The sequence below is a fragment of the Aotus nancymaae genome, unplaced genomic scaffold, assembly GCF_030222135.1.
Source record: "Aotus nancymaae isolate 86718 unplaced genomic scaffold, 86718_ANA_hifiasm-v0.15.2.pri h1tg000018l, whole genome shotgun sequence".
NCBI lineage: Eukaryota > Metazoa > Chordata > Mammalia > Primates > Aotidae > Aotus > Aotus nancymaae.
Genome location: NW_026988430.1, coordinates 13,008,274 through 13,025,173, shown reverse-complemented (window position 1 = coordinate 13,025,173; position 16,900 = coordinate 13,008,274). Strand labels below are relative to the sequence as shown.

The 16,900-nt window shown below is 39.1% G+C and overlaps 1 long non-coding RNA gene across 1 annotated transcript in view; it reads left to right on the top strand.

Moving 5' to 3' along the window:
* The window catches only part of LOC105717700 (uncharacterized), a 118,320-nt gene extending 102,129 nt beyond the window's left edge, over positions 1 to 16,191 (top strand). Inside the window, exons 3-6 of the long non-coding RNA XR_010343329.1 lie at positions 8,409 to 8,586; positions 10,726 to 10,776; positions 12,900 to 13,042; positions 13,429 to 16,191. This is a non-coding gene — a long non-coding RNA (uncharacterized LOC105717700). The remainder of the gene's footprint in view (positions 1 to 8,408; positions 8,587 to 10,725; positions 10,777 to 12,899; positions 13,043 to 13,428) is intronic.
* Positions 16,192 to 16,900: the final 709 nt, after the last annotated feature.

Below are 16,900 nucleotides of genomic sequence, written 5' to 3'. Positions count from 1 at the left end.
CAAAAGTATAAGAATGATACAATGGACTTTGGGGACTGAGAAGAAAGGATGGGAGGGAGGTGAGGGAATAAGTCTACACATTGGGTGTAGTGTACAGTGCCTGAGTAAATTGTCACCAAAGGACTTATTCATGTAACCAAACACCACCTGTTCCCCCAAACATTGAAATCATACATGTGATTTATATATATATAAAACTAGCTACTATTTATTAAACTTGCTCTATGATCATGCATGTTGGCTCCTTACATGGATTGTTTCCTTTAATTCTTACAGCTTCTCTAAGCTGAAGAAAGTGAGGCTTAGAGAGGCTAAGTGGCTTGCCCAAAACACACAGCAAATGAACAATAGTGCCAGAATTTAAACACTGCAGATCAAATTCTGAAGCCTGTGCCCTTAAACACTAGACTCCCTCTTACAGAAATCCTGTTGTTTCTAAGCCTGTTGATCACAGGAAAACCTTCTTAGCATTTCTTGGAGTTCGTCACAGACCTTCTTTTTTTTTTTTTTGGGATGGAGTCTCACACTGTCACCAGGCTGGAGTGCAGTGGCACAGTATCCGCTCACTGCAACCTCCGCCTTTTGGGTTCAATGATTCTCCTGCCTCAGCCTCTCGAGTAGCTGGGACTACAGGTGCATGCCACCATGCCCAGCTAATTTTTGTATTTTTAGTAGAGACCAGGTTTCACCATGTTGGCCAGGCTGGTCTTGGTCTCTTGACCTCATGATCTGCCTGTCTTGGCCTCCTAAAGTGCTGGGATTACAGGCGTGAGCCACTGCACCCGGCCCACAACCCTTCTTAAGACATACGAATATAATACTGAAAAGTCCAGGCTTTGTAGGCAAAATAAGTTCGATTAAATTTCTGACTTTCATATTAACCTTGTGAGTTTGAGTAAGTTTGATTCAGTATTTCTGAGCCTTAGTTCTACCAGGTGTAAAATGGTGAGAATAATATTTACCTTGTGACTGAAAGCAATTTAATGTGATAATGGTCATGAATGACTTAGCACTGTGCTTAGCTGGCTATAAGGACTCAATAAATGCCATTGTAATTAGGTATATAATTTAAATTTTATATATTTAGAAATTGGAGTTATACTAAAAGTATGGTTTTATATACTATGTGTTCTGCTACATTTAGGACCTAGTTAAGCCAAGTGTCCAAATGCCGGCACTGTATACACACTTATGTAAGAAAATCTGTCCCACCCACTGTCCCTGACGTTACATAGTGATGATTTATCATAGGTAAACCTTTCCTCTTTCACTCCTCATTCTCAGCTGATCAGAAGGCACCTGACACTAGGGTAGACAATTCAGCCATAGGTTGGTGACCAGTGTCCTGGTACAAATAGATGTACTGAGCTTTTAGAAAGACAACTGAGAAATGCTATGTAATGAAACCAGTTGACAATGGGGCCTACAGTAAAAGAATGCAGATGTAATGAGGCCAGCCATGGGGGGCTGCTGCAAAAAAGAAAGGAGGGAGCCCATTGTGAAGGACCATCAGAAGGTGCGGAGAGCCAGACAGATAGACAGAGGGCAGAGGGAAAGAGAGAGAGCAAACACAGGGTCCCAAACTTGTTACTGCCTCCAGCTCTGATTTCATTCATTTCCAGAAAGTTAGCCCAAGGGAATTTTACTTGGAATTTCCAACATAATTCTTAAGTTAATTTAGAACCTAAGTACACTTAGAGATAATTTTTTAAAAATGAGTATTGAAGAGGATCTTTCCCTGTTAGTTAAAATATATGTCATAATTAAAATAGCAAGATACAGTGTGGTGCAGACAGGCTGATCAGTGGAACTGCAAATGAAGTCCAGAAACATATCTTATATAATGAAGTCCAGCATACAAATTTTATATAATAAAGGTACATTTTCATTCATTGGGGAAACAATGGATTTGCCAGTGAATGATATTGAAGTCATTGGCTCACCAATTTGAAATACACCAAGCTGGATTCCTTCCTCATAATCTTTACCAGCATAAATTTCATGGGAATTAATAATTTACATTTAGAGAAAAAAATAAAAGCTTTATTTAAAAAAGGCAGGTGATTACGTAATTTTGGGATGAGTGAAGAGTTTTTTAAAGACAGTATCAATGGTATCAATCATAAAGGAAAATACAGGGGATTTGATTACATAAAAATTAAAACTTTATCATATAAAAAAGGATTAACTACTAACAGGGTAATTATAAATTTGAAAAATGCTTTTGCACAACTAACAAAAGATAAATCCTTTTCATATAGAAAAGAGCCTTATAGCTGGGCACTGTGGCTCATGCCTGTAACCCCAGCACTTTGGGAGGCTGAGGTGGGCGGATCACGAGGTCAAGAGATTGAGATCATCCTGGCCAACACGGTGAAACCCTGTCTCTACTAAAAACAAAAATTAGCTGGATGTGGTGACATGCACCTGTAGTCCCAGCTACTCGGTAGCCTGAGGCAGGAGAATCGCTTGAATCCAGGAGGTGAAGGTTGCAGTGAGCCGAGATCTCGCCACTGCACTCCAGCCTGGTGACAGAGCGAGGCCCTGTCTAAAAAAAAAAAGGAAAGATTCTTATAAATAATTAAGAAAATAATAAACCCCTATTAGAAAAATGGGAAGTAGAGACCATATATGGAATATTACTCATTTTCTGTTATGTATATTTTTTGTAATAACATATTTATACATATAGATGCTTATATATGCTTTTTGTAAAAACAATATTTCTCTAAAAAAAAATACATTTTATAGTTAAGTAAAAATAACTAAAGAGATTTAACCCAAATTATAAACAGTATAATAAGTTGATGGGTGATTTTTATTTGCTTGTTTTTTATCTTTCCGTAATTTCCAAGTTTTGAGTGGTAAATAGATTTTACTTCTGGAATGAAAATAAAGTTTTGAAAAAATAGAAGAAATATGAACAATCGGTGAATCACAGTCTAAATTTGTGTCTCTGTCTGGTTTTCTCATGATGCTTTGATTTGAGGTGGCCACAGGAGCTTTCAGGACACTCACTGAAGGTCCTCAACGAAGGGTCCTCTGGAGCCCCTGGATATCCTGGGCTTAGCCGAGAGCTTGGAATGTATTATACAGAGAAAGCCATTGTCAGAGCTGGGCTTGCGGGCCCAGCCTGTCTCCTAAAGGCGGGTTCCTGGGACCAAACCAGAGCACAATGAAGAAAGAAGGGAAAATAGCCATTGGCTTCTATCACAAAAAAGAGAGAACATGGCTCTAAGAACTTTCCAAGGCGTTTCCAACTTGACATTTTCTTCATTGACCTTTTAGCTTTTTACTTTCCTTCACATACAGTGGCCCAGAGCTAAATTTAACATTATCTTTAGAAAAAGGCAATTTCCCCAAGAACTCAAACTACGGACTTCTGAACTCAAGAGGGCAGACTGAAGAATAGCGCCGCATTTGACTTATTTAACACAGAGTTACATATCCTTGGGATAGCCCTGCCTAACTCAAGAGAGTCAGCAGGTGTCTTACCGGGATTGAGACTTGGGTAGTTTGCGGTCTGTTTCCTGGCCAAAAGTATGATGTGCTGGAATGATAATGCAGACATTATTACCACATTCTGCAATTTCTCTTCATTACTATCCCTTGATTTGCATCCAAACAAACATAAGGAAAAAGATATTGCTGTTTACTTTTACACTGATGGCACTCTTGGTACTTGGGGTCATGCAGGTGATGGTAGAAGTCAGCAAGGAGGGTCAGATCTTTATGGCTTTGAACCTGTCTATTGCTTCAGCATTATATTTCAACAAGCCCCAGTCATTTCTCGCTCCCCGTATTTTGATTTTGCAGAATTTCTTGAGCCATCTCGGCAGCCCATGTTCTTTGAAAGCCTCTAATCTCTCTCTTAGAGCACTGGCCCCACCTCACCCTCTCCACCAGCAAGACATGGGACTTATCCTTGCTCAGAGGCTCTGTGAGCATCCATTGATTTCCTAGAGCCAAGACTTTATATGTCAATTTCCTGTTTGCTCCTCTGGCTGCCCTATTCCTTGTGTGCTAAATAACCGCCACGTGATAACACGGCAGACTGCCTACTGCCTGGACTCTAGCATCAAAACACCCACGTTCAAATCCCTGTCTTGAACTTAAATTGTTGTCTATGTGCATTAAGTGTTCAACTCAACCTTTTACCTTCTTTTCATTCACTTGTGAAATGTGGATGAGGATAACGAAACCTATCTTATAAATTTGGAGTAGGGGAAGCACGTGAACAACTTAGGTGAGTGTGTGGTTCCCTAGGAAATAGTCAATAAGCTTTAGCCAATCCAATTAGCCAATATCATTCTTGTCAGTTTACGGCTCAGTGTCTACCACATACAAGGTGCTACTCATATTCCTGTTGGTCACTCTTCTCTACACTGTCTGGCCACAGTGATCTGTATGTTCCTAAAACAATCAAACTTTTCTCTGCCTCAAGGCCTTTGCACATGCTGTTCCCCACGTCTGGAGCACATTTCCCTGACTCTTTCCAGGTGTGGCTGAATCCTCTCTTCCTATTTCAGCTAAATTGCTACCTCCTCGAAGAGCATTCTGGGCTAATACTGTGTAAATGAGATAACCCTCCCCTTTGTCTTATCTGCTGTGACAACACTAGATTTATTTCTCCAGTAGTTACTTCATTGATTTACTTCTAGAATGCCTTTTTCTTGCACTAACCTGTAAACCCTCTGAGGGCAGAGGCTTATCAACCTCGTCTCTCGATATCTCCAGCATCTATCTAGTGTCTAGCACACTACATAGGTATTTGTTGGATGAATAAATGAGTGAATTAATACATGGACTGAAGGAATGCATGACTTTCAGAAAATTCAGCTAATGCGATAGTTGGCAAACACCAAAAGGCCTAGCGAAAATCCAAGTTCTCCTGCAGAGTCAGCGGCAGATACAGAAGTCTGTCTTCATTTTCCCTTATCAAGACTGACAAGATGACACAAAGTCTTTTGAGCTCTTTAGAGGGAACTAGCAATGCATAAACACAAAAGATAATCTTGTTTCTTTTTATGAATTCAAAAGAATTTTTGAAAAGGAACAGGCCCTCTCAAAGCACTATGCCCACACAATCTTTGCTGTAAGTAGCAAAAAACTCCCAAATAGTTTTATGATCTCTAATGTAATGCAGATGTAGAAGGTAAGAATTTGATGGTCAATTAATTTAGAAAATATCCAGGGCCTAGCAGAGGTTCAACTTATTGACTTTGAAATTTGACTCATGATTCCAATGCTGCCCCCCTACTTTTTTCCCCATCTCTAGATATAAAAAGAAAGGAAAGCTTGTAATATTGCTTATGGAATGTTCTAGAGGGGTTGTTAAGCTGTTCTTCATAAAAACTCTTGGACCAAGTTTTCCTGGCCCTTTCCAACTGGGACCGTTCCTGAGCACTGAAGTGAAGTAATATTAAACTGGCAGGCTGCTGAGAGCTGATTATTGTGGGGAGTTGAAAGGAAAGAGCTGGCATCTTTGTGCTTCATTAATCTTCGAAGGAAAGAAAGCTCTGGCCACTGGACCAAATGCGCACATGTCAGAGCTTGATTTCCTGTTCTTCTGAGTTTCAGTCTGAATGCAAAGCAAATGTTTCAGGGAGCTCCAAGCAGCTAGTGGGTATGTTCCTTTCCTATGTGTCCAGGCCTTAAATTCATGAATTAATATCCAAGTTTGAGAAAGCTGATAGTTATCCAGTCTAGAGGCAATATGGCGCCGAGAACTGTAGGCATGGCCAGTCATCAATTAATCAATTCAATGGCTATTAAGCTTCCTTGATACTATTAGACAAAATAAGATCCTCCTTTTCCAAAATTCTTCATGCATACCTCCATGTATACCATACTACTACAAGGTGATTTGCACATTTATTGCATTTGAATATAAAGTTTTCCTCAAGAGAAAACAAACTATGTAACTGTATATCTTAGTAACAGCTTTATTGAGGCATAATTCACATATCTTGCAATTCATCCATTAAAGTGTATAATTTAATGGTTTTTGGTATATCCACAGAGTTGTGCAACCATCAACACAATTAATTTTAGAACATTTTCATCACCCAAAAAGGAAACTCTATACCTTTTAGCTATTGTCTCACCAAAACCCATACCAGCTCTCCAGAAGCTGCTGGCAATCACTGATATGTATACTTTTTGTTCGTATAGATTCGCTAAGTCTGGATATTTCATATAAATAGAATCATACAATATGTGGTCTTCTGTGACTTGCTGTAATAGCATTTTTGTGACTTATTTATTTTTGTGCCAGGCACAAAAAAGGTACTAATAAAAAATGTTGTTTGAATAAATAAATGAATGAATCATTGGCTTCTACTATTGGTTAATCACTGTGCAATAACAGTACAGAAAGAATATATGACAGAAATCTTGATCACCAGTTATGTTTAATCCAGATGATGAGAGAAGATTGATCCAAAATACTAAAATTAACTAAATCATATGCATTAAAATACTTAAATAAGTGGTACGTATGCTGGAAAAATTAGATGATAGATTGCAAGGTGCTTTTCTAGAGCAAATTTTGGGGCAACATTTTTTAAGTAACATAGATACAGTTTAAGCTTAGTAAAATCAGATAAACCTTTGGATTCCAGGTAAAATTCTCAGCAAAACATTACTCTTGGCTCCTCCATTGATATCTATATTTAAATGTACATTTATAGCATCTGTTTCTACTTCTATTTCTATACACTCATTTTCACCTATATCTTTCTATAAAGTATTTATCATGTTTTTGGAAAAGCATCACAAAGTTTATTTTCTTTCAGTCACTGCCATGATTTCTTCTCCTGAAACATAAATAAGGAAACCCACAGTTTGATTGATGACTACTAGACAACCTCAAATAAAATAACCGTTCAATGGCTCCCATTGCTGCATTTTCTCTTTCTGATCCCTGACTGGGTGTTGTCTAAATTTAGTCTTCAGTTTGCTGACTTACCATGCAGCGCTCTACCTTTCTCAGAAGCAGGAGCCCCCTTCTGACAAGCCTTTCCCACATGGATATTCTACTCTGCTTCAGACTCCCTGTGTTTAAAACAGAGATGATTTTCTTTCTTTTTTTTTTTTCTCATACCATCTTCTTCATTCTCTTTCAATGAAACCATCCATGTGTGCCTGAAACCTGAGAAACATACTTGGCTCTTCCTACTCTATATCCAATTAATCATCAAAGGCTATTAATGCCTGCTGTAGATTATATTTGATCAGTTATTTATTTTTGCTTGTGTCTAGCTCCCTAGTTACAAAATGCAGATAACTAATGCCAACCTCACAAAGGAAATTGTGAGGAATGAAAGACACAGACAGTCAGCTCTTTGCTTTAGAGAGTTCACATTCCTAAATAAGACTCCCGATTCTGGAGTCTGCCTGAGTGTGGCTCTCTGGCTTTGGAGCAGTCACTTCTCTGTGTCTCACGCAAAATAGGAGGATTTTATATTAGTAATTGCATGGGGTCGTGGTGATCATCAAGAAGACTATCTATGGAAAGTGTGTGGAAGAATGCCTGGAAGTATTCAGAAAACGCAGCCTCTCAGTAGATATGCACATTATGTGTGCCTCACTTTGTTAAAGATGGAGCCCTCATGAGCTGTCCTAAGCACAGGTCTGAGGTGTATGGCCTCCACCTGCATCCACATGGTCATGAATTTACTTACACACATGTATGGCCGTGGCTCCTTTTAGGTCTGGCCAGTAAGAGAGAGATAGAGTTTGGGACCTATGAATTTGCCTGAGATTATTGGAGCTGGACATCAATAAAGAGACACATATTTAGAAGCATTTAACATCACTCCCTCTTTTAGATTTTTGTTTAAAGGAAAACATTTGGAATTTGCTGTGAGGTAGTGAACCCTGGCTGATGTTGAATAAGCTTCTACTGGCCACTTTAAATGGACAAATGCCTGTTACATGAAGTCAATTTTGAGCATCAAGGCTAATCTCCAGCTTCCACAGGAACACTAAGGCATACCCAAACACTCAAACAACTCATTGCATTATAGTTTTGTCTCACACTGACTCTCTTATGCCTTTTCTGTCCTTCTTTCCATTCTTCACCTAAAAGATAAGTACCCATGTTAATTATCCAACCTATTTACTATTGTACTTCTGAGTGATTTTTGATCCCTTCCAAAAAATGTGTGTTACAGGCCTGGGGCCACGTCCACAAATAATCCAGAGAGGATATGAGCAGAGGAAGCATAGTTTTATAAGTGCATGGCTTCCCAAGGGTCTTGTGTTCAAGATTTCTGAACTCATTTATGCTTATTTGATATGTTTGATATAAGAAGTCAGAGTCATTACCTATACACATTGGGAGGAAAAAAACCCAAAAATCTCATTATCTTTGAATAAAATCAACCTGTCTTTATCTTATACAGCCACCGCCAAAACACTTCTTTTTCTTTTTGGCTGTTGATTATGTGCATGTTCACAAGGAAAATCTAAAACAGCCCATTCAGCAGGAATGCATATGCGGCTTGAGAAGGAAGAAGAGTTCTTTCAAAAGCTCCCTAAAACAGCCAGTTCTCTATTGGACTCCAGAATCCTTTCTCCACTGTGAGTATCAGTTACAAATACATCAGGAAGCCTAATGGTTTTGCCATCTTCTCCTAACACAAACATCCAGCAATGTCACAGGAAGAGCTGTACAGGCCCGCTGCAATCTGCAGGTCTTCCACTCTCCTGTGGCAAAGAGCCACCATTCTCTGAAGCAGCAGCACCTTCTCTGTTCCAAGATTTGGGCAGCAAACAGCCCTTAAGGCTGTGTGTATGAGACTTGCCCAGTCTTAGTTCCAAATGGCAAGGAGGTGGCAATCATTAAAAAGAGATCACTGCTAATAGCATATTTTGAAAACTCAGCCTGGTTTCCTATTTTAGCCCTCATGAAAGGGTAATGTAAACCAGTCCTACTGCATTGGAACAACTTTTAAATAATGCCAGACACTCCCAAGAAAAAGGAAAAGTGTTGATTTAAGAAAACTATCCCCTTGCACATGTTTCTTCTTCTTTTAGTATTTTGATGGGCATTTAGTGATTATTATGTACCAGAAGCCAGTGAGCAAAACAGTCACAGTATCTGCTGTCAAAAAGCTTACAGTCTAGTGGGGTGAACAGAAGAAGAAACTATTAAGAGAGGGTAAGAGAGGGCTGTAAGAGCACGTGGAGAGGCATTTAATCCAATTGTGGGAAGGTCAAGGATGGCTTGCTAGAGGAAGTGTAACCTAAATGGAGATGCCAAGGTTGTAGGGAGAGTGCTAGAGAAGAAAGACTATTCCAGACATAGAGAAAGCTTGTGCAAAAACCTGAATGTGAGAGAAAGTAAATGCATTGGAAAAACTGGATTGCAGAAAGAGGAAAGAGGGAACAGTCTTCTGCAGATAATATTAAGGCATCTTGAGCAATCTGGGGTCAGTGTGTGTGTAGGTTGGCACGGGCTAAGTAGAGGAGTGAACTTACTGGATTTGCACTTTAGACAAAGCACTATGCAGAATGAATGGGAGGTGGTAGGACCATAAGCGGGGATGCCAATGGCTGGCTGGTGTCAAAATCTAGACAAGGAGGTGATAGTCTGAACCAAGGTAGCACTAGTGGTGATGAGTAAATATAGACAGAGTTCAAGGTGTCCAATAGCACTGCAGATGCCAGCAACCTTCCACTGTCAAGAAGATGGTTTGATGGAGGCAGCATCCCTGCTATTGATGGGGCTGCTGAGGTCTATTAATAGGAGACATATTTTACTAGAGATGCATTTCTGTGGATGGGGATACCAAATATCAGTTGATTGGGTCTGTTTTGTCACTTCCAAATGGGAACATGCGGTAAGTTAGGATGGTTGGAATTTGGGAGATACTACAGGCATTGAGTGCCAATATGACAATTTTTTTAGAATACTATAGCTTTAAAACAAGTCTTAAAAGTTAGGTAGAATTAGGTCTTCAAGTCTGTTTTTCAAAGTTGCTTTGATTATTCTAGAACCTTTGTGTTTCCTACGGATTTTAAGATGAGTTTGTCAATGAAAAAAAATACTGCTAGGAGCTAAACCATGATTGCATGATAGCATCATGCCAAGATTAAGAGAATTTGCCTTCCATGTACCATTCTGAGGAAGTTATTTGAGGATTTACACCAGCAAAAATAGAGAAAAATCAGTGAGGAAATTGTGGTATGCAGGAAACAGCATTAGACTCCCGTGGCACCCATGAAGCCTAGAAAGCATCCGGTCTAGACTGTAGCAAGAGGTCAGAGGGGTGGATGGACGTCCCCAAAAAGACAGTGAATGCCTCTCATTAGCAGATAATGTAATGAAAAGATTGGAATATTCTGAAGATATAATGGGGGCATATTATGTTTTCAGAAATAAGACAAAAGGAAAGTATTCAGAAACTCCTGACAAGGCAAGGGGAAGCTATACAGGAAATCTGTGGTTAGAACATAAAACAATTTTTTAAAATGGAATTTTAAGAAAAACGTTAAAGTATAAGTAAAAGAGATCTCTTTCACCTTGATTCAGAAAATACGTTGTGTCATGCAGAGAGTATATTGAAGTAGTAAAGGAAATGTAATGCTTGTACAAAACTGTACAGGAATACAGACAGTAAGAAAAACTAACAGAATAGGAGTCTTTGCTGTGTGCCATGGGTTAATTTAGAATCCTCACAACAACCCTAAGAGACTGATATTCTCTACCCTTTGTAGAGCTGAAGAACGGATGTAAAAAGAAGTGAGTTGTCGAAGATCACAAAGCTAGTAAGTGACAGAGCAAATTGCTTAAACATCGTTATGTGCTGTTTTTGTAAATATACACATATATTTATATATGAAATATTTGCTGTATATATAAATAAATAATATTTCTGGTTTATGAAGTTTCGAATCAATGTATGGATACATCATTCTAGAACACAATGCTAATTCTATCAATCTTTACAATGCACGATACTGATATTGTTAGTGGAAGTTGATAGCTGGGTGGAAGATAGGGTAAGAAGAGTAATACTCTCATCTTACATGGGGAATGTGTCTAAATTTAATAATGTCTAAATCTGATAAACCAGACATAGAGGTATAAGCATATTTTAAATTATAAATACAATCAACGAGGAAACATTAATTATATAACTATAGAAGTGGAAAGCAAGGAATAGGGAAAGATGGGGGTTGTGTAAGTAAATAAGTCTTCACTGCATGACAGCGAAGTAATGACAGTGTCTAAAATGGATGTCAAAGAATTTTTGTGTAAGTATGTTCTGTATCTCAGTGGTTCTTAACTCTCACAATGCATCGAAGTTACCTGTTGGGCATTTTTTTTTTTTTTTTTTTTTTGCGACGGAGTTTTGCTCTTGTTACCCAGGCTGGAGTGCAATGGCGCGATCTCGGCTCACCACAACCTCCGCCTCCTGGGTTCAGGCAATTCTTCTGCCTCAGCCTCCCGAGTAGCTGGGATTACAGGCACGTGCCACCATGCCCAGCTAATTTTTGTATTTTTTAATAGAGACGGGGTTTCACCATGTTGACCAGGATGGTCTCGATCTCTTGACCTCATGATCCACCCGCCTCGGCCTCCCAAAGTGCTGGGATTATAGGTGTGAGCCACCGCGCCCGGCCCCTATTGGGCATTAAAAATAATGCCACTGCTTGAGTCCCACTTTCAGGGATCTGGATCAATGTATATCAGGGAAAGGCAATTACGGGGAACTTCCAAAAACTTCCAGGTGATTTTTAATGTGAAATCATAAATGAGAACCTCTGATTTAAAAATAGGAAGATCCACCAGAAGTAGCAAAACCAGAAACTGTCCAGGTACAGTGGCTCATACCTGTAATCCCAGCACTTTGGGGGGCAAGGAGGGCGGATCACGAGGTCAAGAGTTTGAGACCAGTCTGGCAAACATAGTGAAAGCCTGTCTGTACTGAAAATACCAAAAATTAGCCGGGTATAGTGTTTCTCCCAGCTACTTGGGAGGCTGAGGCAGGAGAATCACGTGACCCTGGGAGGCAGTGGTTGCAGTGAGCCAAGATAGCACTATTGTACTCTAGCCCGAGCGACAGTGCAAGACGCCATCTCAAAATAAAAACAAAACATTGAAAACTGGTCACATCTAAAGAGTAGGATGTGGGTTAGGAAAAATTGGAGTGGAAGACTATGGTTTTTAGCATAAAACTGTTTGTATAATTCACTTTTTTAATGATATACGTTACTGTACTTTACAAATACCAAAGAAATACAGATACAGTTTTGTAAAGTAATATTTAGATATACATAGTAGCTCACAAAAGAATTATGCAAATAATATCATCCCAGTCTTGTGGGAAATCTATTTTCCACAAACACACATCAAAATGTTACCAGTGGTCATCTCAAGGTTGCACTATTTAGGTTTATATTTTTGTCTGTTTCTTGTTTTCTGAATTATCATGAAAGTATTTGTTCTCAGCCTCTGGTAGAATGCTATTTTTCTTATACTTTTAAATGGGAAACAAAACATTTTGCACATATCTCAGAGAATATGCCATAGGGTATATATTTCTTAGCTTGAGAAATAATTTCTAATGATACTAAAGTCATATTCTATGAAAATATCTTCCAACTGTGAATTATCAGTGCAAAACATTTTTAGTAGTGATTGCACAATAGACATTAAAATAGAACTCCCAAGATTAGATTCCCAAAGTTGAGCAAAATATAATAAATTTCAAGTATCTTTACTCCTAAATTAAGGTGCAACAGTCACCAAAAGATTGCAAATTAGGTTCTGCCAACATTAGCCCATAACCCACCTTGAAGGTATGAAAGATCTGATGTAGAGAAAACGACTTTGGAGAGAAGTGTAGAAAAACTGTAGTAATTCTCTATCCTCCCTCTTCCCCAAGATGGAGAGAAGAAGCTGCCTTCCTTATAACTTAAGGCAAATAAAAGCACTTGAAGATTCGGATCTATGTTCTCTGATGTCGGAGACACAGTCTAGTGTGTGATGCATCCTGGAGAAAAATGAAGCTGATGGAAAAGAAAACAGGTGAACAGCTGAAAAGTGGGTTGCCTTTCCTCTGGTGGCGGAGGAAAAAAATATATGTTTTCCTTAGGCTTAGGTGTGGATCCAGTAGAATGGAGCCACTCTAGAATAGTTTTTCCAAAGTTTCCCATCCAAGAGGATGTCTGCATGGAGAAAGGATTTCGATAAAGAGTTAGACTGCACAAAGCTCAGACATAACTCTATCTCAGTTAAAACCACAGTTGGAAGACCCCAGAGGAAGCCCTATGGGAGACCCACAAATAATGCCCTATCAGAAGAATCAGTCATGGAATCTGCCACAGTCAGAGAGTTCCAACATAAATTCATTATAACTTTGCCATCAAAGTAAGTTTTTTCCCTTGCTCTTCCTCCTTCCCCTTTTTTCCTAGGTTCAATTCTAAAAGACAAGAGCTGCTGCTACGGAATTGGGAGTTGTGGAACTGGGACACAGAAGCCGACTCCGCAGACCCTCTGCTCTGGGCTTCCTGACCTGAAGCAAGTTATCTTAGTTTGTTTCGTGCTGCTGTAACAGAGTACCACAGACTACACACTTTATAGAGAACAGAAACTTACTTCTCACAGTTCTGGAGGCTGGGAAGTCCAAGATCAAGGCATTAGCTTCTGGTGAGGGCTGATCTATGTTTCCAACATGGTGCTTTGAATGCTGAGTCCTCCAGAAGGAGGAGTGCTGTGTCCTCACAGCCAGAAAACAGCAAGGCAAAAAAGGGACAAAATCCCTCCCTCCATCAAGCCCTTTCATAGAGGGATTAAACCATTCAAGAAGGCAGAGTCCTCATGACCTAAACACCTCCCAAAAGGCCCCACTTTGGAATTTGGAATTTTGAAATGACTCTGACCTGGAGTTAAAATGTTGATTGACAGGACTGAGATTTTTATTTTATGACAGCATGAGAAAAGGCAATGGAACCCATATGAGATTAGAGCTAGGAGTCAATAAAGAACTTTTTTTACAGAACAAGTTTAACAGCAAGTGGTAAAAAAGAATAAGGTTGATTTCAGCCTTTACCCCATTGAGTACTGCTCGTTAAATTAACAAAATTTTTTTTGAGTTATTATTGTTAATTTAACATTTTTTAAAAAGATTTATTTGAGGATAGTTTTAAATGTACAGACCAGTCCATTCTGAAATATTTCTGGTTTCTAAAATTAGTATTAGTTACAGTTACAAAGTTGAAAGCCTAGTTCTTCCTTATGCTTTTAAATTCTGCTTATAAATTATATTATTCTCTTAACAATTTTTAACATTCACTTTTAAAGATCTTTTGATAGTACTTTCCCCAATTATAAACTTAATAATGTAATTCTTTTGAGTTATTTTAGAATATTATTTAAATTTGATATATTTGATTTTCTCCTTAAGTGCTTTGTCTAACTTAACAAACAAACCTTTCCTTATAAATCTAATAAACAATATACTGAATTTTGAGTGCTCATAAATATTCTAATAAAGTTTGTCAATTTAGAAAGATTTCAAGTTAAAATCACAAGTTTAAATTAAATATTCAATTACTCAATTAAATTTGCAGTTATTAGGTGGCCACTTTAGTAAGCCAAGCATTCTTAAATATAGCGAGTTCATAAGTACCAACTATTAAAACTATGGTGTTCTTTTTCTACATTTTTTTTTTTTTGAGACAGAGTTTTGCCGTCACCCAGGCTGGAGTGCAGTGGCACAGTCTCGGTTCCCTGCAACCTCCGCCTCCCAGCAATTCTCCTGCCTCAGCTTCCCAAGTAGCTGGGATTACAGGCACCCACCACCCTGCCCGGCTAAGTTTTTGTATTTTTAGTAGAGACGGGGTTTTACCGTGTTGACTAGGCTGCTTTCGAACACCTGAATTCTAGTAATCCACGTGCCTTGGCCTCCCAAAGTGCTAGGATTATAGGCATAAGCCACTGTGCCCGGCCTCTTCTACATTTCAATGCTGAATTCTAACTCTTCTCGGAGTTATGAGCTACTTACCACTAAGGAGGATATTTACCCTTTTGAGTAACTAATGTGAATTTCGTCAAGACTTCTAATGGGTAGAAGACATATAGAGAGTTGCATGCATTCAGGACAGTTCTTTATGCCAATTAAGGATACTAATATATTATACCCTGTATGATGTGGGGTTGCTTTCTCAGCACGCTTAGGGTTGCAAAAAGAAAAATTTCAGACAGGATGCTAACAAAATTCTTGTCAGCAACTTTGATGTGATGTATTAAACCCCATTGATAATTGTTATGTCAATGGCTCTGTAACTCAAAGGAGGTTTGCACACGGTCCAAGACCTTTAAATTCATGTCTTATACATTACCTAATTCTTTTTTCTACCCATAGACATCTGTAACTTGAACTTAGGTTGATTACCTCATTAGAGTTCCTGTTTCCTTGGATACTAAGTTATGGAGGCCGATTTTCTGCCTACTTCTAAATGCGTCTGAACTTGATGGAAGACTGCATTGTTTCATCATCCTGGACCACCCAACTCTTATACATATTAAAATAATAGCCAATTGCATTTTCAATATCTCCCACAGCTACCAGGCCATTCTATTAACAATTTGTACAATAAGAACTCAAATAAAAACGTAAACAGGAATGTAGCCGTTAGTCTGAGAGACCCTGCTGTGACCAGCTTTTCATCTTTCTATTTAACGGTCATAGGAATTAAGCTGCACAGATGTTGTTTATTTTCTGCTTTATAGGTGAATACATTTGTATGTAAAAGGTTAGATAACAGATCCGAAAGCATGTAGATAATAAGTAACAGAACTAAGACCTAAACCCAGTTCTGATTACAAGTGTGCTATGTACTCCATTGTACCTCCCCTTAAAAGTTCAGCAAAGGGGAGAGAAAGAATCAATACTTGAGAGAAAGTTTTCCAGTATCTTTTTAACTTCATTTTAATAAAAGAAAAACAGCTTCAAAAAGGGTCTGTGTTATCCTTGTTTAGTGTTTCTGGCCAACTTTGATTCTTGAGGAACATGCCATGCTGTAGAAAACACCTGTGTTACCTCGATTACCTATTGGGAGTGGCATTATGAAGAGTCGGTTACTCCATAGGCAGAAGCACTGGCATATTTCTTTGCTATATTTCAAACTCTGTAGAAACTTCTCAGAGCACGTTCACAGAGGCTTTTGGTAGAAATCCATCCCATGCCTCAAGCTGGTGTTGACTGCCACTGTCCCTAAAGGCATGGAATAAAAACCTGAGAAGCCAAGTGTCATATTTTATAGATGTGATTTTCAAGTTTCTCTTACCCTTCTCTTTTAAAGCCATGGAACTATTTCTTCACATTAAATCTTGTGTAGAAAGTCAATATTGGGAGGCTGAGGCAGGAGGATCATTTAAGGCCAGGAGTTGGAGACTAGCCTGGGATATAGAGTGAGACCTCATCTCTGCAAAAATAAAAAATAAAAAATAAAAAACCTAGCTGAGTCAGGCATGGTGGCACACACCTGTTGTCCCAGCTGCTTGGGAGGCTGAGGAGGAAGGATCTCTTGAGTCCAAGAGTTTGGGATTGCAGTGAGTTCAGATTGTGCTACTTCACCCCAAGCTGGGTGACAGAGTAAGGCCCTGTCAGAAAGGGAAGGAAAGCAGGGAAGGGAAGGGAAGGGAAAGGAAGGGAAGGGAGGAGATGGGAGGGGAAGGGAGGGGAGGGGGAGGGGAGGGGAGAAGAAGGGAGGGCGGAGGGGAAGGGGGAGGTGATGGGGGAGGGGAGGGGAGGGGTGGAGAGGGGAGGGGAGGGAGAGAGAAGGAAAGAGAGCTAGAAAGTCAATATTTTAAAAAGCTAAAAACAAGGTGACTAGTTTAAATACAAGTTAGAATCTGATTCCTTTCCCCTCTGTCTTCCAC